Genomic DNA, 23,727 nt, shown 5'->3' on the forward strand with positions numbered 1-23,727 from the left:
TGGCCTTCCTCTGCCTCTGCCACTACCTCTTCCTCTTCCTCTACCTGTTTTGTCCATATCGGGTATGCACGGAGTGGTATATCACACTGCGTGCACTCACGTAGGTAGGTGGGTTCACTTAACTGCACAGGTATGCGCACTGATGCGGTGGGTTCACTGAACAGTACAGGTATACAGTGGCGGGTTCACTGAACACAACAGGTATGCAGTGGCGTGTTCACTAAACAGGTATACAGTGGCAGGTCCACTGAACAGAACAGGTATACAGTGGCAGGTCCACTGAACAGAACAGGTATACAGTGGCGGGTCCACTGAACAGAACAGGTATACAGTGGCGGGTTCACAGAACAGGTATGCAGTGGCAGGTTCACTGAACACAACAGGTATGCAGTGGCGTGTTCACTAAACAGGTATACAGTGGCAGGTCCACTGAACAGAACAGGTATACAGTGGCGGGTTCACAGAACAGGTATACAGTGGCGGGTCCACTGAACAGAACAGGTATACAGTGGCGGGTTCACAGAACAGGTATGCAGTGGCAGGTTCACTGAACACAACAGGTATGCAGTGGCGTGTTCACTAAACAGGTATACAGTGGCAGGTCCACTGAACAGAACAGGTATACAGTGGCGGGTTCACAGAACAGGTATACAGTGGCGGGTCCACTGAACAGAACAGGTATACAGTGGCGGGTTCACAGAACAGGTATACAGTGGCGGGTCCACTGAACAGAACAGGTATACAGTGGCGGGTTCACAGAACAGGTATACAGTGGCGGGTCCACTGAACAGAACAGGTATACAGTGGCGGGTTCACAGAACAGGTATACAGTGGCAGGATCACTGAACAGGTATGCAGTGGCAGGATCACAGTACAGGTATGCAGTGGGCTGAGGGCTCACTGAACAGAACAGGTATGCTGTGGCAGGATCACTGAACAGCTATGCAGTGGCAGGATCACAGTACAGGTATGCAGTGGCAGTATCACAGTACAGGTATGCAGTGGGCTGAGGGCTCACTGAACAGAACAGGTATGCTGTGGCAGGATCACTGAACAGGTATGCAGTGGCAGGATCACAGTACAGGTATGCAGTGGGCTGGGGGCTCACTGAACAGAACAGGTATGCTGTGGCAGGATCACTGAACAGCTATGCAGTGGCAGGATCACAGTACAGGTATGCAGTGGGCTGAGGGCTCACTGAACAGAACAGGTATGCTGTGGCAGGATCACTGAACAGGTATGCAGTGGCAGGATCACAGTACAGGTATGCAGTGGGCTGAGGGCTCACTGAACAGAACAGGTATGCTGTGGCAGGATCACTGAACAGCTATGCAGTGGCAGGATCACAGTACAGGTATGCAGTGGGCTGAGGGCTCACTGAACAGAACAGGTATGCTGTGGCAGGATCACTGAACAGGTATGCAGTGGCAGTATCACAGTACAGGTATGCAGTGGGCTGAGGGCTCACTGAACAGAACAGGTATGCTGTGGCAGGATCACTGAACAGGTATGCAGTGGCAGGATCACAGTACAGGTATGCAGTGGGCTGAGGGCTCACTGAACAGAACAGGTATGCTGTGGCAGGATCACTGAACAGCTATGCAGTGGCAGGATCACAGTACAGGTATGCAGTGGGCTGAGGGCTCACTGAACAGAACAGGTATGCTGTGGCAGGATCACTGAACAGGTATGCAGTGGCAGGATCACAGTACAGGTATGCAGTGGGCTGAGGGCTCACTGAACAGAACAGGTATGCTGTGGCAGGATCACTGAACAGGTATGCAGTGGCAGGATCACAGTACAGGTATGCAGTGGGCTGGGGGCTCACTGAACAGAACAGGTATGCTGTGGCAGGATCACTGAACAGCTATGCAGTGGCAGGATCACAGTACAGGTATGCAGTGGGCTGAGGGCTCACTGAACAGAACAGGTATGCTGTGGCAGGATCACTGAACAGGTATGCAGTGGCAGGATCACAGTACAGGTATGCAGTGGGCTGAGGGCTCACTGAACAGAACAGGTATGCTGTGGCAGGATCACTGAACAGCTATGCAGTGGCAGGATCACAGTACAGGTATGCAGTGGCAGTATCACAGTACAGGTATGCAGTGGGCTGAGGGCTCACTGAACAGAACAGGTATGCTGTGGCAGGATCACTGAACAGGTATGCAGTGGCAGGATCACAGTACAGGTATGCAGTGGGCTGGGGGCTCACTGAACAGAACAGGTATGCTGTGGCAGGATCACTGAACAGCTATGCAGTGGCAGGATCACAGTACAGGTATGCAGTGGGCTGAGGGCTCACTGAACAGAACAGGTATGCTGTGGCAGGATCACTGAACAGCTATGCAGTGGCAGGATCACAGTACAGGTATGCAGTGGGCTGAGGGCTCACTGAACAGAACAGGTATGCAGCCAGGAAGAAGTTAAGCCTAACTAATCTTTCCCTGAGAGACAGTCTGCAGCAGCTCGCCCTACTCTGACTAATGCAGGCACACGAGTGGCCGTAATGGCCGCCGCTGCCTGCCTTATATAAGGGGGGGTGGGGCTCCAGGGGCTAGTGTAGCCTAATTGGCTACACTGGGCCTGCTGACTGTGATGTAGAGGGTCAAAGTTGACCCTCAGGTGCATTATGGGGCGAACCGAACTTCTTCCGCAAAAGGTTCGCGTGCGGTACCCGCACGCGAACCACCTAAGTTCGCGCGAACCCCGTTCGCCGGCGAACCGTTCGGCCCAACTCTAGTCTGACAGGGGAAAGATACATTGATTTATTACAGAGACTGTGATAGTAGAAAGTGCTGCAGTTAGCCAGAACACATTAGAATAGCTTTTGGAACTTGTAGGATGATAAAAAACAGGATGCAATTTTTGTTACGGAGTCTCTTTAAGCTCTGTAGTTTCAATTACACCTAAACTGAACAGGATATGGAGGCTGTCATATTTATTACCTGTTAAAAAATACCAGTTTCCGGCAGTCCTGCTGATCTTTCTGCTATCAGTAGTGTCTGAGTCACCTACCTGAAACAAGCATGCGGCTAATCCAGTCAGACTGCAGTCACAGCACCTGATCTGCATGCTTGTTCTAGGTCTATGGCTAAAAATATTAGAAGCAGGTGATCAGCAGGACAGCCAGGCAATTTGGATTTTTTTTTTAAATATTGTTATGTGTCAAACTCCATATCCCTCTCTCACAGGAGCGCCGTCAGCATACAAGCAAGGGGCAGGCCGCCGCTTTGGGCATCGCTTTGGAGGGGGGCCTTGCTTTCCACTGGCGGCCTGCCCTGTGCTCTCCACAGCCCCAGGAACTTACATGCTTGCACCTCCGGTTTGCACCTCTGACGTCATGAGAGGCACGGCCAGGTAACCATGGCGACAGGACCCAAAGCCGGGCCTGGCGACAGAAGAGATTGAGGGGAGTGCAGTGAGAGGAGTCGGGGATGGAGCGGGGGGCACCATCCCCGACTCCTCTCACTGCACTCTCCTTAATCTCTTCTGTCGCCAGGCCCGGCTTTGCGCGCTGTCGCCATGGTTACCTGGCCGCGCCTCTCATGACATCAGAGGTGCAAGCCAGAAGTAACCATGGTGGTAGGAGCGAAGCCGGGCCTGGCGACAAGAGAGAGTGAGGAGAGCGCAGTGTGAGGAGTTGGCGATACCAATGGGGGCATGTAAGCTTCTAGGGGCGGCCTATGCTGGGGAACCACCTATACCAAGCTATGTATACCAGGGCACCCCCCCCCCCCCCATACCTGGCTAGTTATACTGGAGCACCACCCATACCTGGCTACCTACTGTTTACCAGGGCACCACCTATACCAGACTACCAATACTGGGGCACCACCCATACTTGGCATGCATGAAAAAAGGGCACCAGGAAAAAAGCGCTCGGCTGGATAACTAAAAAGTGCTTGCGGATAACGAAATCTTAATAATGATAAACATCGTTAACGAAATTGGTTAACAATAAATTCCGTTTTAAAACAGACGGGAGATAATAAGGGAAAGATATTAACGTTACAAATCATTACATGATTCAACAATACAGCTTAACCCAACCCTACTCTAACACAGAACCCTCCCTTGGTGGTGCCTAACCACTCCCCTGGTGGTGCCTAACCCTAACCCCCCCCCCGGTGGTGCCTAACCCTAACCCCCACAGTGGTGCCTAACCCTAACCACACCCCGGTGGAGCCTAACCCTAACCACCACCCCCAGTGTTGCCTAACCAGCCCCCTGGTGGTGCCTAATTACTCCCCCCTGCAGAAACACCCTTGCACACTTAGTAACGATAATATATTTGATAACATAAAATCTGTACATACATAAAATATGACAAAAACTATAAAGTTGCAAGCTTCTAAAACCAAAACATATTTCAAAAAATTTAATGTTCTAATGTTGTTACCAATATTTATTGGGCACCCATTTTTCTGCTTTGGGCGCCGTATTAATGATAAATGCATTAGAGTATATGGTGGCGCACTTTTTCGTCCACTAGCCGCCGGCGCCCTCTTTTCCTGCTTCTCATACTTGGCTGCCTATACTGGTGAACCACCCATACCTGCCTACCTATACTGGTGCATCACCCATACCTGGCTACCTTTGCTGGGGAATGCATTATATTTCAAAGATATATAATTCAAAGAAAAAATTATCAGGAAACCAGAAAATAACAATAAACTTTTTCTTTTAATGTTTCAAAAAAGTGTAAAAAGATGTAGATACATCCACAGGCAAGAATAATCATATAGTGTGATATAAGTCGATAGATAATTTTAAAGTAGGCGACAACTAGAAATGTCTAAAACATAGAATTTTCTGTCTGCGAACACAAACTCCTGCGAACAGGAAAATCTGGCTTTTTGATAGGGGGGTCCAGGAAAGGGTAGTAGCTGATTGGCTGCCATGTGTCTGCTGACTATGAGGTAAGGTAACACACCAAATGTTCACTGTTCGCTGCGAAAACTATAAGGTCTTTTTGAAAAATTTCTTTTTTTGACTTATTCCCACTATTTCCTTCAACATATGTAGCAATTTTAGTGACAAACAATAGCATGTATAGCTTTGCTATTATATATAGCTTATTATGTATTATGTATAGCTTTGCTATTAACCGCTACATTCGGCACAAAATTATGCAAACATTACATGAAACTGCTACATGACGGTTCTATATAATGTTTACATACAAAATTAATTATGAATTTTCCGGAAATTCCACACTACAATTTCACATCATAATTGTAAATTACGATCATGTGAAAATCGTGCTCATCGCTACTGATAAACTACAAAATAAAAAATCTCACTGGATAATTGATTGTCAGACACACATTGAACTTGACCTTGTTCCTCCTGTTAGTAAGAGATCTACAGTTAAACCATAATCAAATGGCACCCAATCCCCATTGCATCGTTAGGTATCTGCCCGGAAAATGCTGGCTCTATTTAGATCAAAAGTAACAATAATAATCTGCCTCACTAACAAAATGACAAAGACACCAGCTTTCTTCATATGCCAGGCTGTGCAAGAATGAATTGCTACAAGGGCCGGATTCACCATAAGGCACTGTAGGCAGGTGCCTAGAGGCGCCTGATGATGGAAAGGTGGCTCACTCCCCAACCTGAGCGGCGAGCGCCTCCCTCCCTCCTCCCCTTTGCAGAGCCCCAAGCAGAGGTTACTCACCCAGCTCTCATTATTCCACTGACGAGATCTCCATTCAGTCGGTGGCACCACTAGCTACTTAATACTGAGGGTACTTCTGACTATCTAATGCTAAGCAACACCTGTAGCAATGGGAAGGAAAGAAATCTGCGGGGGTTTGTAGGCTCATGGAGGATGAAGTCTAGGGTGCCGACATCTGTGCCTATAGACTCCTGTGAGGTAAATCCGGGCCTGGACTCACGTTGGGCCTGATCCAATTCACTTTGTATCTTAAGTTCTCTCCTAGGAGATAATTTTCACCTTCTGTTTAAAATATCTTTTCAGCACTCTGCAATTAAAAAACAACCAAAAAGTAGGTGAGAAAATATTGTTAAAATTATTCAGAGTACTTTCTTGTTGGTGACTTAAAGTAAACCAGAGATCAAAAAATCTAAAGAATCAATCTTACCCGCTGCTTCCTCCAACGCCATAAGCACGTGTGAGTCCCTCCCTGTTTTCCCACGGTCTGCCGTTCCGTTGCGATCAGCCCTGGTAACTGGCTCAGTCCGGGTCTACTGTGCATGCGTGGGAGGTCCGCACATGCTCAAAAGATCCAGACTGGACCTGACTGATCGCGGCTGAACGACAGACTGTGGGAGGATGGTGAGGGACACACACGTGCTTATGGGGCTGGAGAAAGCTCTGGGTAAGTATCGATTCTTTAGATCTTTTTATCTCTGGTACACTTTAAAAGGCATTTTATTGATAAGATGTGAAATATCAATTAGGATAAAACTCAGGAGAAAAAGGGAATTGGATTGGGTGCTTTGTAAGGAACACCATGCATGTTTCTTTGTGGGGAACCTGTAAAGTCTTCACTAAAGAAGCTGATCTGGGGAACATAGATTTTAAGTCCTTTGTGTCTCTACAGCAGAAAAAACTGCACGTGTTTATGGTGATTGTTCAATATTCTGTAGAAACCTTCTCTTCACGAGAACAAAAAGTTTTACAGATGGTTTGGCTGGACGAGGGCAGACATGATAATTTTACTTCAGTCCATGACTCCTACAAAGTATTCGGGGAGTTAGAGAATTCGACTTGTCAAGAAACCTGGAGAACATTCCTCGTTGTGTTCCAGGATGGGACCCCTGGGAGGGAAGTGTGTGCCAACATCGTAACAGACAAGACAGCGCAAGAAGCCAGCCAAGAATGGATGAACTTAAAGAAGGGGAATCTCGAGCTGACAACCATAAATTCATAAAACACCCACAGACTCCTCTGGTTCTGTGCGGTTCTGAGCTAGCGACCTTCAGTTCAAACTTTCAACACACGTTCCTTCATCCAGTGAGCGAACAGCATCTTATCAGCGCCTACAGTTATATAAGTGATTTAATTTTTTCTTACCTTAAGTATACATTCCATTTCAATGACTGGTGCACTTTAAATGTGAACCTATTAACCTGCCTTTAATACTGCTTACAGATGAATAATTACAACTTGATCCAGGAACAAAACAGGAATATGGAAGGTGTCATATTTTTTTCCTTTTAAAGCGGTATAAAACTCTGACATAAAATTCAATAAAAACATGTTTTCCTACTTTTTATATGCCATACGGTTATCACATTTGCATTTGTGCATAAGTATTATTATTCATTTAGAAATTACAAGTTCCCAAAACTGCAGTTTTTTTGCTTTGCGAGCTGCCTTGCATTTTATACATAACTGGTTTTATTCATGTTGTATTGAAGGCAGAAATGCTTTGAGTGTGTCTCTGTGTCCAGGAGCTTCTGCACAGTCAGATAATGTGTCACATTCCTCACTTGATACAACTAAGTAAACACAAGATAACATTATCTACACTTCGGATGAGTCCAGATTTCTCTGCACTGAACTTTCAAGCTCTGTGTTTAACTAATTGAATGCTGTTCTAGTAAAAAAAAAATGGTGATAGTATATAATATGCTGTAAATAATTTTTTAGAGCAAAGAAGAAATGCTAGGTTTCATTCCGCTTTAAACAATACCAGTTGCCTGGCAGTCCTGCTGATCTTTTATGCATCAGTAGTGTCTGAATTACACACCTGAAACAAGTCAATGGCAAATGCAGTCAAATTTTAGTCAAACATCTGATCAGTATGCTTGTTCAGGGTCTATGACTGAATATATTAGAGGCAGAGGATCAGCAGGACAGCCAGGCAACTTGCATTGTTTAATATCCCTTTCAGATCAGGTGACTTCTGGGTCAATGTAGATTTGCATATTAGGAGAATTTTCTGCTCTACACTGCTCATGACTTTGAAATTCCTTACAAAATCAAGAAACATTAGTGGCTGCTCTTATCCTGGCAAACATTTGCAAGCAACACTGGTCATTAATTTATCTCCATGAACCACTTAGGGCCGGTTTCCCCTAGCAGACGTCCTTCTTGCGGGACGCACGCTGGCACTTGAAGTGATGCGAGCATGCATCCAGATTGCTTAGCCTTGCCATGATGAATAATTGAAAGTATAGGTAGTATTTCCCCACCCGACTTGCCTGCAGGGAAACGCTACTAATTCGGTGCAGATTGTGTTTGCATTTGGCCTTAGTGGAAATGGACCCTTAACCTCATCTGATCAAGCTATGGAACTAACCAAAGGCTGACACGAACCCCCACCATGTTTCACTGTTGCCTGCAGACCCTCAACATTATACCACTATCCAAGCTTTATGTAAACAACCGACCTTCTATTAAAGCCAGTTATTTCAAATTTGGGCTCATCAGTCTAGAAAACCTGTAACCTTGATCTTGCACACTTGTCCTTGTTCTTGGTAAGTCACCTGACCGTGGTTTCACATCAGATAAATGACTCTTTAGGTGCAAGTCTTCCATAAACTGTGAACTGTGAAGGAAAATCAACATGACATACTTTTTATCAACTGCACTAACTATCCTTTTATCCTTTGCTGTTTCCTGAGATTTTGCTCCTCAGTGTTGTCTCTTAGTGCTTCTTTGCATATATTCAGCAGTGGTGCTCTGGGAGACATCTCGAGCTCACTCCAACCTGAATTATCGCAAATTCTTTCTGTTTTAGGAAAGCAATTTTTTTTGTTTTTCTTAACATCTTAGTAAGGGGGCTTTTAGGACCATTGTAGTCCCTTACACACTCCAATGAGTTCTGGGTCACCATGAGCTTGCTGGTTAGTCTGTACCTCTCGGTTTACAAGCCCTACTCCATAGAGCCAAATTAATCCATGCCATGCACTGATGAGGATCAAACAATCCGAAACAGTCTGTATGCATGTTGGATTATTATGGCTCTGCACAATTTAACAAGCTGACACATCATTGCATTCCAGCGGTTCTGGAGGTGTGTTTAGCTTCTAAGGGTACAATGGTTAATTTGCATATATTCAGCAGTGGTGCTCTGGGAGACATCTCGAGCTCACTCCAACCTGAATTATCGCAAATTCTTTCTGTTTTAGGAAAGCAATTTTTTTTTTTTTTTTTTTTTTTTTTTTTTTTTAGTGCTTCTACAGAAGAGCTTGAACAACACATCTGCAAGAACTGGTCTCCCTTGAAATTTCTAGTTGCAAGAGACCTGATGCAGTAAGACCACCCTGAGTATTTTTACTGTGTTCAGTCTTGGCATGGCATCGGATTCTTCACTTACACGTGTGCATATTTCCCTATTCATTCCAATAGACCTGAACATGGCTCACTATGTGCAAAGAGCTGCGAAAGTCCATGGTTCTCTACACTTCACGGCCGCACCAACATCCAGGCAGAATCAGGCTTGTGTTTTAATCTGCATGTTCTCTTGTTGATCATTAGCACCTATCTGCCAGAGTAATGTAATCAATCACTAAACCAAATACAGTACTTCAAGATCCGTAAAGTGAAACCTAAAGGGGCCATTACACTTAACGATTTTCCTGCCGATATACAGCACTGATGTGAAATCGTTGCGCAAACGCAAACAATTGATTTCCGTCCAAAATCAATCGTTCCTGTTGATTTCCGTCGAGCCGTCCGTGCGGAGGATTTTGCTCGATTGCCGGCGGGTCGGGAGTGCGTCGATAGCGGCGTTCGAATGCCTGACGACCGACGCAATACAGCGGCAATACATTACCTGCTCTGGCCGGCGTGAGTCCCTGCTGTCACCGCTGTCTTCTTCTCCTCTGGGTTCCGGATTCCGGACCGGCTGGCTTCACTTCCTGCAGTGGGGACTCTCGCCGGCCGGATTAGGTAATGCATGCAGGGCGGGGGGGGGGGGGGGGGGGCAGCGGCACCACCACCACAGATTGTGATCGGTTTCATGCTGAAATCGATTCACAATCTGTTTGCAGTAAAGGCAGCCATACGATCCCTCTCTGATCAGATTCAATCATAGAGGGATCTATCTGTTGGTCGTGTCTGATGGCAAATCGACCAGTGTATGGCCACCTTAAGTGAAAATAAACTGATGAGGTAAATAATTGTATGTATCCTCCTCTAAAATTACTTTTAGATACCCGACAGCTTTATGTTATGTTTAAAAACTTAAAAAAGTAGATTCTTGTTTTGTCTCAGCTCAATGAAACAGTCTATCCCTTATGTCTTAATGCTAAAATATATGAACCATTGACCTTTTTTATCTTTCCCCTACTCTCAGAAGCTCTGCTCTCTGCCAGAAAAGCTGTAATTCCTTATCACTGAGGGATCCTATAGTCAGACTGGGTCCTGACTGGAGTTGCATAGCTGGAAATTAACAACGCAGCATATTTGTGTGCTTGGCATAGTACATACACATGTCTATCTCATCATGTCACATGTCACTTAAAGTGTACCTGAGGGCCACAGCAAAAAAATATACATACCTGGGGCTTCCTCCAACTCCTCCAGCCTGATCACTCCCACGCCGTCCTCTTCTGACTCCCCGTTCACCCACAAATGGCACCGGAAAATCTTCCAGTTGGGGCCAGAAGGCGCAGTCCGGCCAGGCGTGCTCCCCTGTCTCGCTCCCGTCTCCGGGAGCATTCTGAACCTGCACAGTAGTACTGTAATAGTACTGTGCAGGTGCAGATTAATGCCCCTGTCAATGCGGGAGCACACGGCGGGCTGGGCATTCACAGGTCGCCCCAGGCCGGAGTACTTTCTGGGGTCAATTGCAGCCGAACGGGGAGCCAGAGAAGGTTGGCGTGGGAGCGAACAGGCCTAAGGGGGCTGGAGAAAGCCCCAGGTATGTATATTTCTTTGCTGTGGCCCCATCTCAGGGTCACCTTAAGATTCCCTTTAACCGTGGGATAGTGTTTCTGGAAGGATGTATACTAATGTAAAGGCAATGGATAGACACAGCAAATATTTAAATTTTGTGTGTGCAATGTATATATATATATATATATATATATATATATATATATATATATATATATATATACTGTATATGTATAGTGCACTAGGCTAATATTTTGGTGCTGTTTTTCAGCTCCTCATTCATAGTACAGAACTTCACCTTAGCAGAGTGTTTGGGAACGTTCTCGGAATCTTGACGCTCCGAAGAGAGGCATTCTTGACAGTACAGAAAACCACTAAACAGTGGTCATTTTACAAGTAAACTCTGTCTTGCGAAACAAGATCTGGAGGTTTGTAGGAACTTTTTTTCCCTTAAAGTCCTTTTCATTTAAGCATGGCTTAACGCCCCTAGGAGCCAGTGCCAAAACTGAACGGCAACCTTGAAGAATCAAACCTGTGATGTGATGAAAATGGAATCTCACCACCCTTTTTGTTCATTTTAATGAGTTATGGGATCATATATTATTCTTAGATGTTCACCTGCTACTTTGGTATTGCCAGTATACACACATGGAGTTGGTTTTTCCTATCAAGATTTATACTGGATGAAACTGCGTTTCATGTAAAATTCAACACATCAACTATTTGAAATAATAATATTTAAGAGTGGTAACTGGCCAAAAAAGAAAATGTTTCGGAGTTTAAACTACCCGCAGCTCCCTGGGGTGCGCACCACCATGCTAGAAATTGAATTTAGAAGTTTAGTCTTCCAGAGTTTCCTAGACCCTCTGAAGGGCACTACTTAAATGTGGATGGATGTCAGCTTCTGCTAACGGCTTAAAGTATGAAAAATATCTGAGGCTAATACTCAACAAGTGCTATATATATATATATATATATATATATATATATATATAGCCAGCAATAAGAAGGGGTAAAAGGGCGCAGGCAGCTAGTGGACAAAAAGGGTGCCGCCATTCACTCCCATAATAAATATTGTTTAATGGGCACCGAACAGGAAAAAAGGACGCCGGAGATTAATAACGTTTTACGAACGGCGCCCGGGAGATTTTTAATGTTTTATAACTGTGCTTGTGATGATTTACGTTTAGAAAATGCGCCCATGACGAATAACGTTTATAAAAATACTAAACATATTTATCCTATTTAACTAAAACATTTAAAATTTTATCCCTTACTGTTTGTAAAACATTATTATTCACAAAATAAAGCGATCAGTAAGTAACGTAAATTGCAATATATTTTTTACAGTCACTATTTGTAAAACATTATTATCCACATAATAAAGCGATCACTAAGGGGGGTGGTTAGGTTTAGGCACCACCAGGGGGGTCTTAGGTTTAGGTACCACCAGGGGGGTCTTAGGTTTAGGCACCACCAGGGGGGTCTTAGGTTTAGGCACTACCAGGGGAGTCTTATGCTGGGTACACACTATGAGATTTTCTGGTCGATTTACTGTCAGATCGATTATTTACAACATGTTCGATTTGCTTTCCGATCTATTTCCGAGCATTTTCTGATCGATTTCGGATCCCTGTGTTATCACTCCCAGTAGAAACCTACAGCAAATCCTCACAGGGAGCAGCAACACCTGATTACTGCTGCTTGGCCAGCAGGTGGATTTCCTCAACTTTTCCAGCTCCCAGTCCAACACTGGCCTGATTTCTCCCCCACTGCCGTCCTCCGCCTCCGGGATCCTCCATAAGGGCTCCCGTAAGTTTGGCCAGTCGGGGCCAGTCGGCACATCAGTGCTGGGCCGAAATTACGCATGAGCGTAATTACGCATCGTAATTCAATGTAAATTTACGCGTAAGCGTTACGCGTAACTTACGGTCTTACGCGTAATTATTTACGCGTAAGACCGTAAGTGGTATCGTAATTACACTGTCTACCGTAATTGCTAGGCATGCGTAATTTTACGAACACTTACGCGTAATTTTACGCGTAATTACTAACATAAAATCTCCCATTTTCTAAGAGTAGCCAATCAGTCAACATCCTAAGCAACCAATAGTATCTTCTCCCGCCCTTCAGTATAAGCATACGTTTTGACGCATACGAATGATATGTACGCAATAACTGTCACATTGACGGCTATTGCGTACATATCGTCCGCATGCGTCAAAAAATACGCATTAATGGGTATTACGGCACTACGCGTAACATCGTAGTGTAAGCGCCTTCATTACGGTATCCTTACGCGTAATTGCGTAAGTTTACGCGTAATTACAGTGATGTACCGTAGATAATTTCCTACGCCGTAACCGTAATTGCGTAATGCGTAATAGCGTAAAATTACGCGTAATGATCCGTAAGCGTAGATTTTTCCATTACGAGCAGCACTGCGGCACATGCGTTGTGTGGCTGTGCGCGCTTCCCTGTCACCCTTCCCCGTCACGGGGGATGCACGTGGCCGGGCTGCGCATGCGCAGTAAGCCCCGACTGACCAAATTTACAGAGAATCCAAAAGATGGTGGACAACGGCGAGGGATGGATCAGGCTAAAGGGGGCTGGAGGAAGCCCCAGGTATGTATACATTTCTTATATCCCCCCATCTCAGGTTCCCTTTAATTCCTCTGATCTACTAATACTAAGTAGTTACAGGTGCCACCAGGTATTAGGTAGCTAGAGTTGCCCCCAACTGAAGGGAAATCTCATCAGTGGAATGCAGAGAGCTGAGTGAGTAACCTCTCATTTGTGCTCCACTTGGGAATCTGCAGAGAATGCAGAGTGAACTCGGATGCATTTGGCCAATCAGAGAATACAAAAAATGACCAAAAAAAGACTCCTCGGAAATTGGAAAATGGATTTTCACTGAAATATGGCATTACCTAAACTTTGTTATTTTAGCCCAATCACAGAACTCGGAAGCATTGGACCAATCAAAGAACGCAGAGTCAATATATGGCCAGTCAGGGAATGCAAAAAATGACCCCCCCCCCCACCCCACAAAACAAAAGACTCCTCAGAAACCGGAATTGGAAATCTGCAGAATCGGTAACCAACATTGGCGGAAATTGGAATTTCCACGGAATTGGAAATCAGCATTTCTGACAGGGGCGTAACAATAGACCCTGTGAGGGATGCAGCCGCAGGGGGCCCTGTCCTGAGAGACTGACAACTAAGGGCAAGGAGAGAAAAAAACTTTATTTTATCTGCACAATTGCTCTAATGACTGCATCTGCTCAGCCACTGATAAGAAATCATACAAAGTTTTGTAGACGATTTGTAGACACTCCCTATTCAGTGTGCAGGGGTAGGGGGCCCCATCCAAAGTTTTGCAGGGGGGGCCCTGTGAATTCTAGTTACGCCCCTGATTTCTGACATCCCTAAGTATAAAGGCTCAACTGCTTAGAGATAAATTAAGATATGGGGCCCTAGGCAGGGTAGTAGATTTGGGGCCACCTTGTGGTCTTCTTGGTAAGCTGAAGTGGAGAGAGGCCAGAGAAGGTGGCAGGTGGGTCCCTTGGCACCCACTAGGCCCCAGACACCTACCTAGTTTGCCTAGTGGATGATCCTGCTCTGCTGTTGCTGCTACTCTGCATCTTGTGGGCCCCCTTAGCGCTCAGGCCTCCCCCTCGGTAGTGGGGTTTGTGGAGGCTATTGTTACACCCCTGTACCCAAGTTTTGTGACCATATTTACATCTAACTCCTACGCTTAAACAGGGAACAGGTGACACTGGCACTCTATCCTGTGTTTGGGGAACACTTCCTAACCTCTATTTCTCTGCATTACGAACGCACGTTTCTGTGCCGTAGAATCAAACTTTTCTGATGTGATGCAGAGCAGTAATCTGCTCAGAGCCAATCAGTAACTATTCATAACAGTAAAGTTAAAATAAACGGAGGGAGCAATGTAAACACACATTATCGCTCTCGCACTTGCCTATGTGATTTATTAAGGACCATTTAGGTGTACTCTTCCACCTTCTCTAAAACATTACAACCTGCCAAGATCCACAGGCAAACACAATCACTTAACGGCAGCTTATAATTTATATGTCGTGTAATTGCTCTCACTGTTAACTCTTCAGTGACTGCTACAGCTCACATTCAGCTGCTTTAGGGGGACAATGGTACTGCAGTATAAGGGCTGAAACCCACTAGGAATCGCTGCAGCACTTTTGCCCCAGCACTGTGTGCAGCGATTCCAAGCGCGATTGTGATTCGCTCTGTACAGTAAACTGTACAGTGCTTCCAATTAGCATTTCATCTTTTTTTTTTTTAATTTAAATAAACTTTATTATACTTACCAGATGTCCTGATGTCCGGCTTCCGTCGGTAGTCCCGCCCCCTCAAGGAAGAGGTTATAGGTGCTTCTCTAGGACCAAACAGAGAAGCACCCGTGAACACTTCTGCTAGGGGGCGGGGCTATGGATGGAAGCCGGGCATCGGGACACACGGTAAGTATCATTAACTTTATTTAAATTCCAAATTGTTCAGCCCCCAAAACGCTGTAAAATCGCTTTTTAAAGCTATACTTAGCATTGAGCGCTGAAAATGCTGCATGCGATTGCTACTAACCCTAATCGCAATCGCACTAGTGGGTTCATCCCCATTTAAATACATTGGCGAAGCATTTTTTTGGAATCACCGGCAATTGGGGGGGCGATCCAAAAACGCTGCCAAAAACCCTAGTAGGCCCCAGCCCTTTCTTTTGCTCATTGCATTGTACTTTCTAAAAGAAAGACATGAATGGATGGATGAGACTTCCAACCCTGTCCTCAAGTACCACCAACAGTGTATGTTTTGCACTTATATTTTTTAAATATGACCTAACATATGGTTACAGCAATTAAGCCGCAAGGAGATTTGGCTGCCGGTATGCCGCTAATGTAATTTCTCCACTATAAGGCTAATCCTGGCGCATACTGCTAAATTTGGACGCAGCGCACCGGTTGAGCTGCGCCCAAATTTAACAGTATGTGCCAGCATTCTCCTTATAGCAGAGAAATTACATTAGCGGCAATGGGAGCCGGGCTTTATCGATCACAGCGGACTCCCAGGGCAGTGCGCCCATTAAAATATCGGCATTGAGGGGAAATTTGGTTCTGTGTGAGAATAGGTTAGGTTAGGACATAGTAAAATATCGGTAAAGTAAAATTAACAAAATTCTATTGCCGTTATTTTGTACCTATTTTTACATGAAGCACTTTCATAGGTATGCCCTAACATAACCTTCATTTTCTCCAGAAATCTCAATAGCAGAAATTAATATTCTAAGTGTCCTAGTAGTAAGAGCAAGATTCAGCCTAAAACTCATAAAAGCATTTGAACCACTTCCAGACGTTATGAACTGCAAGTTTCCTGTCTCTACGAACCTAAAGGCTTCTTTAAGAGGCTGGCAGCCACACTCTAGAGATCATTACGAGGGAAAGGCCATTTCATGTTTACACTGCAGCGTTTAAACCCGAGGAATATTTTTCTAAAGTTTAGTGACAAGTCCTGAGATCTCGCGGTTTTACAATCTGGCGCCCTTCGCATGGCTTCGTTTCACCTGGCAAGAGGCTTTTTACTTAACAAGATTCAAATGTTTTGGATAGAGGGGGAAAAAAAATAATTTGCTAACAACAGCTTTCAACACGTCACAAATGTGCAGAGTTTTTAAAAAAGAATATAAAACTTAAGTTTTGATGGAATTTAAAGAAGTAAAAAAAAAATATTGAGAGTACTAAACATGCAGCCACACCGATGAGTGATGCCTGAATGTACTGCTATATATATTTTAGATGACCTGATGTGAGTGCGATTTCTCTCCCGCGAGCAGCGCCAGCTTGTGACAGGCGACTCATTATTATTATTATTTATATAGCGCCGACATCTTTTGCAGCGGTGTACAGAGTATATATTGACTTGTCACTAACTGTCCCTCAGAGGGGCTCACAATCTAATACCTAACATATTCATATGTCTATGTATGTATCATAGTCTATGGCCAATTTAGGGGAAGCCAATAAACTTACCTGTTTTTGGGATGTGGAAGGAAACCAGAGTGCCCGGAGGAAACCCACACAGACACAGGGAGAACTTACAAACTCTGGGCAGATATTGTCTTGGTTGAGATTTGAACCAGGGAACCAGCACTGCAAGGTGATACTGCTAAGTACTATGCCATTGTGCTCATCCCAACTCATCACTGCACAGCACACATGGAGGATTACCAGCTAGCGATCATTGTTAAAGTGAACCTGAGACATAAAAATAAAAAATGATACATACCTGGGGCTTCCTCCAGCTCCCATCAAGCTGATCGTCCTGTTCCGCCTTTCCAGGCCGGCTGGATCCTCAGCCCGGTAATTCTGACCAGGCCCGTACTTACACCACAGGAGCCTATAGGCGCAGATTTCCTGGCACCCTAGACTTCTCCCTCCATGAACCTACAACCACACATCGGACCGCACTGCAATTGTGCTGGCTGTCCCAGCTGTCACTTCTCCCTTACTTCCCTTGTCCATCATAGGTAGCTACAGGTGCCCTTTAGTATTAGGTAGCTGGAAGTACCCTCGATATTAAGAAGCTAGAGGTACCCCCAACTGGAGGGAGATCTTGTCAGTGAAATGCAGAGAGCTGGGTAAATAACCTCTCATTTACACTCTCATCGGGACACTGTATATGGAAGGAGAGAGAGGGGCACTGGTGGAAAGGATTGAGCCGCATTTTCATCATCAGGCGCCTGTGGGCACATGCCTACAGTGCCTTATGCCAAATCCGGCCCTGATTCTGACAGTTGGGGCCAGTTGGCGCAATGGCGCAGGTGCAGTCCAGCCTCGTGCGATCCCCCTGCACAATCAGGTGCAGAGCAATGGGGTAAGCACGGCTGGGCCGCACATGTGCAGAACACCCCCATTCACGGAATTAACAGGGCATTTAGCGGAAGATCCAGGTGGCCCAGGAGGACAGGGAGGGACCGATAAGCCTGAAGGGAGCTGGAGGAAGCCCCAAGTATGTATCTTTTTTTTTTAACTTGCTGTGGGAGAGAGTACCAAAGGAGAGGTGGCAATCATGAGAAACCCTGGATGCCAAAAATGGCAGGATAGCGTTAGGAGTTAGAATACAAAGAACACTTACAAGTAATAATCACCCAAACTACCCCCACCAACACAATATAAGTGCACAGACAATGTCTATGTGTACTATCTGCCCATGCCATCTCAAACAAAAGTCCAGTTTTAGTACTTATAGGGCCTTTCCGTTTGAAATAGTCTCTGTAAATAAAAAATGGTTGCACCCTCAGTAGTGATTCAAATGCTCCAGAATCCCCTTAGTAATTTATGCTTATTTATGCATCATTTTTTTTTATTATTATAGAGCCTTGCATCTGAAATCACAACACAGTGATTAATGTATGTCTAGGCTCTGACGAAGCAGCTGCGAACCGTGTGTCATGCAGCCTCTACCTTAACCCTGCTGTGATCAGAGCAATATCAATTTTATGATTGAGTGGAACTTATCCAGAGACAATATTATGGACTGATGTACTACATGTAGGTTACTTCTCATGACCTCCTCCTTCGAAACCTCAGTTCATGGCATTCATGTAACTCTCTATTGGTAATGTAGGTTTGTATTGTCCTTTTGGTTTTTGTGTAGTATTTTTTTTTCCTTTTTTGTTTTGATTAAAAACCATAAATTATACACTTAAATTAAATGAATGTGAAAAACATGACCACAAGTCAGCTCCAGGCATGGGACAAACAACATTCATTTCTTCAGCCTTTACCTAAAAATAAAGTATGACTTGAATGATGAAGCCAATGGCAGACTATGGAGCAAATGACGGATCCTATCAGCAGGGGACTGGTGTGGTCTTCAGGTCACTGGAAGATGGGAAAGTGTAGTCTAGGTGCATTATAATTCAAAGTAAATAAATCAGATTTTCTGTGGCAGTCGGGTTCTGTTTTTTCCCCTTATTATTTGGGGAATTGTAGGAGCCAGGAAAATAAGGCAATACAAAAATAACACATACTAGTTATTATTTCCCAAGTTGAGTGTTTGCAGTTTCTCCATTGTAGTTTTTCATCTTATGTAAAGACAGAATCAAAAGCAATTTTGTGGAGTGCAGGTTAAAGGTCCACTATCGCCAAAATCATAACATTTAAAATACATGTAAACATATATAAAAAAGTAGTACGTTTCTTCCAGAGTAAAATGAGCCATGGATTACTTTTTTCCTATGTTGCTGTCACTTACAGTAGGTAGTAGAAATCTGACAGAAGCGACAGGTTTTGGGCTAGTCCATCTCTCCATAGGGGATTCTCAGCATGGCCTTTATTCTTTATGAAGACACTCCTTGAAAAAGATTTATAAAAAGATGCTGGCCAGCCTCCATGCTCACCGTACCCTTTTTATGGCAGTGGGGTGGAGCAACTGCCTTTCGCTGAGTGCTTTTAAAACTAAACAAAACCATGAGAATCCCCCATGAGGACATGGGCTAGTTCAAAACCTGTCGGTTCTGTCAGATTTTTACTACCTGATGTAAGTGACAGCAACATAGGAGAAAAGTAATTTATGGCTCATTTTACTCTGGAAGAAATGTACTTCTTATTTGTATGTGTTTACATGCATTTTAAATTTTACGATTTTTGCTGAAGTGGTCCTTTAAATGATTGTGTACAGCTAGAAAAGTTTGTCTATAATAACCTAAAGCAAACCTCTAAGGACACAAAAACAAAATACATACATACTTACCTAAGTAGTGGAAAGCCTTTGGATGCTTCACAGGCTTCCAAGATCCTTGTCGACGGCACTGCTGCTAGCCAGGACCCCCTTGCTGTGCTTCTGTCAGTACATGCACAGGATGGCCCACCCCTGTGCAGTAACATGCAGACACTTGTGGACAGAGGTGGCTTCTTGTGAACGTGTGGCTTCTTGTCACTGTACACACACAGGCAATACTTACACATGCACAGTGTGGCTGCACTCGTACACGGACGGGAGTGCAGCTACAAGAGCATTCCTAACAAGCTCTTGTCAGATATGTTCAGAGGGACCCTGCGCGGGAACTGTGGGCTTCAGGATGATCTACTGAGGTAAGTATCTTTTTTTTTTTTACTTATTTTTCAATTCAGGTTCACGTTAAGGCCCTTTCATACTTTCCGTATCGATCTGTGTTGTGGGTCGCTCCCCCGCCAATCACAATGCAATGGCCATTCGTCTCAATGAAACTATTCACACTAACCGCCATGCCAACGCGATGTGACAGAAGTAGCGAAATCGACGCTAGGCTGCCTCAAATTCTGCAGTGCGTTGCCGCATGATCTGTGCCTAAGGGCACTTTTTTCCCTTCAGGTTTTCTTGCCTTTAAAGAGGATCTGTAAAGGTAAAAGAATGTCCCTGGGGGGTTCTCACCTCGGTAAGGGGAAGCCTCCTAACATGGCTTCCTCCATCCTCCTGTGTCCCACGGGGGTCTCGCTGCAGCCCACTGAACAGCGGGCATGTAAATATTTACCTTCCTGGCTCCAGCGCAGGCGCAGTAGCGGCTATCCGCTTGGAAATAGGCGGAAACAGCTGATCCCGGTCGGGTCTGCTCTACTGCGCAGACGCAAGTCTCCTGTGCCGGTGTAGTAGAGCGGACCCACCTGAGATTGGCCATATCCGCCTATTTCTGAGCGGAGAGACGCAATAGCGCCACGCTGGAACAGGGAAAGGTAAATATTGCACAACCTGACAAATTGTCGGCTGTGCATTCAGTGGGCTGCAGCGAGACCCCCGTGGGACCGAGAAGGATGGGGGGGAGCCTTGATAGGATCCAGAGGCTTCACCCACCCGAGGTGAGTTCCCCCCAGGGTAACTTTTTTTCATTACAGAGTCTCTTTCAAGAGGAACTTTACTAAAAATAGCAAAAGTAATAAAACTGCTTATTTTTCTCACTATGACTTTCAAAATTATTTAGTTAGGGTTTGCCCATTGTAAAATCATTTCTCAGCCTGATACATGGTTTTAAATTTATCCCCGTTGGCAGGGCCGGTGCTGCCATTCAGGCAAAGGAGGCAGTTGCCCCAGGGCCCCTGACCGCTGCAGGGACCCCACGCTGCTGTACAAGTGATCACCTACCACTGTTTCCCAGGACCTCTGCACATGTAGCTGCCAGGGCCGGCCGAGGAAGAGGCTCGAGTGTCACCCCTCACCAGGCTTTGGCAATTGCAGAGTTTGCAAGCAGATCAGAAAACTCACTTTGCCAGGTTCCCACACAGACTCTACTTCTCACCAGCACTGCTCTGAGACGGTCTCCATTCTATTGCTGCAGCCAGCGTCTCTCATTATGTGACTCGTCAGTACATGCTGCCGAGCCACAAGATGAGAGACACCAGCTGCTGTAATGAACACAGACTGCTAGGTGGCGCTGAGGAGAAAACGCTGAAGATGTCGGGAGCCTGAAGAGGTGAGTGATGGGGGATTCTGCCTACCTATTCCAGGGAGGGCTCTGACTACCTATATCATGGAGGAGATTCTGCCTACATATACAGTCGGAACTCTGCCTACCTATACTGGGGGAGGAACTCTGCCTACCTATATTTAGGGGGACTCTGCCTACCTATACCGGGAGTGGTAGTATGGGGTCCCTGAGCTTAATTTTTCTACGGGGGGCCCAGGGCGCCTTGAAATGGCCCTGCCACTTGGTGACAGCTGGTAAGGTGCTCCACAGAGAAATGTTTATTTGTTATGTGTTCCAAACTGAGCGGAAACAATACCTGGTCTCCCAGAATACTCTGGGGCAGAAGTCTGCATAACTAAATAACCTAGGCTTAACATCACATGATGGATAAACTAAAGGAAATGTTTCTGATGCTGAAACCAGGATAGTGAACATAAAATTGGGTGTCCTGAATAATTTGGTACATTCTTCTATTTGTCATTGTGGAGCCTCTTTAATGAACGGCCAAAATCACACAATACATAGTGTACAAACTTTAATTGTATAAAAAAAAAGCTTTAGTCTAGAGCAGTGTTTCTCAAACTGGGGTCCGGGGACCCCTGGACGTACATCGGCGCCTGTCAGAGGGTCCCCCAGGTGCCACAGACAAAATGGCGGATGTTGCCTCCAGGAGAGTAGTGTCAGGCAGGGCAGGCAGTACCTTACTTAGCCCCGTTCCTGCATGGACTCCTCTCGCCACGCTCTCTTCCTCTCGCCATGGTTGCCCGGCAGCCTCTCATGACGTCAGAGGTGCTGCTGGAAGTAACCATAGCAGGAGGACGCGGCGGCGAGAAAAGTGCGAAGAGAGGAGAAGAGCCCAGCGAGAGGAGGAGAGCCCGGCGAGAGGAGGAGAGCCCGGCGAGAGGAGGAGAGCCCGGCGAGAGGAGGAGATCCCAGCGAGAGGAGGAGAGCCCGGCGAGAGGAGGAGAGCCCAGCAAGAGGAGGAGAGCCCGGCGAGAGGAGGAGAGCCCAGCGAGAGGAGGAGAACCCAGCGAGAGGCGTCTGCGTGGGAACAGGGCTATGTAAGATTATACTGGGGCACCGCCTGGCTATCCATTCTGGGGCACCGATAGCTCGCTACCTACACTGGGGCACCACCTGTACCTGGCTATCCATTCTGGGGCACCGATAGCTCACTAACTACACTGGGGCACCACCTGTACCTGGCTATCCATTCTGGGGCACCGACAGCTCACTAACTACACTGGGGCACCACCTGTACCTGGCTATCTATTCTGGGGCACCTGTAGGTGGGGGTACATTTGCTTAGGGATGATCCACAAGGGGTACATGTGCTGAAAAGGTTGAGAACTAATGGTCTAGAGAAATAGATGGAGAGTGAATTTTTTTCACATATAAAGTGACTAAGTAGCGCTGACGTAGTCACTGGTTTTTAATTTCCTCATTTTTCCCCTGACTGCCCCTGAGAGTTCTGGAATGGTGGGTGTATCATTGTTTTGCTGTATTATGGTCATCTCCAGGCAGGCAGGTTCCCCTATAGCTATCTGGGAATGACTTTCGCTTGATTTTGAATGACTGAAAATCACTCAGTCAGTGCAATGAGTAAGGCAATATGATTTTCACTTTTTAAGCTGTGCAATGACTTCACCAAAGGTCAGGATCTTGCTGCTTCATGGTAATACAATCATCTTTTTACTCTTTAAATGATTCATTGACTTTTTATTAACTCGGAAATCCACAGATGTATATTTTCTTAGCCTTAAAAGAGTCTCCTACTTCAAATGATCCCCATCTTTTGGAATTCCGCTAGAGCAGATGCCGGGATATTATAATTTGTACGTTTCTTTAACTTACGCATTAGACTAGAAATGGCTAGAAGGAATTGTTTTGTGACCAGTCAACATAGAATAGTTAAAGAGAAACCGTAACCAAGAATTGAACTTCATCCCAATCAGTAGCTGATACCCCCCTTTACATGAGAAATCTATTCCCTTTCACAAACGGATCATCAGGGGGCTCTGTATGGCTGATATTGTGGTGAAACCGCTCCCACAGTGTGATGTCAGGACCATGGTCCTGACAGTTTCCTGTCTGTGAACCTCATTGCACTCTGGGAAATAGCTGTTTACATCTGTTTCCAACTGCCAAAAAAAGCAAACAGCATCTCCTTCCACTGACATCACCTGCCAGCAGTAAAAATGCCACCATGTGATAAATTTACCACACACGAAAGAAATGCTCACTAACAGACAGTACTCTGCCACCTATGTAGTATTGTGTTACATGCTGGTTTTGGGGTCCCAAGTAGTGGCAGTGCTCGGGGCCCTGGCCTGTCATGTGCACTAGTGTTTGTATACCATGTGATAAATGTCAGAATGTAAAATATATATATATAAAGTATATAAATTCCAACTTTTGTTTACAAAGCAGCAGT

The sequence above is a fragment of the Hyperolius riggenbachi genome, chromosome 4 (genome assembly GCF_040937935.1).
Source record: "Hyperolius riggenbachi isolate aHypRig1 chromosome 4, aHypRig1.pri, whole genome shotgun sequence".
Classification (NCBI taxonomy): domain Eukaryota; kingdom Metazoa; phylum Chordata; class Amphibia; order Anura; family Hyperoliidae; genus Hyperolius; species Hyperolius riggenbachi.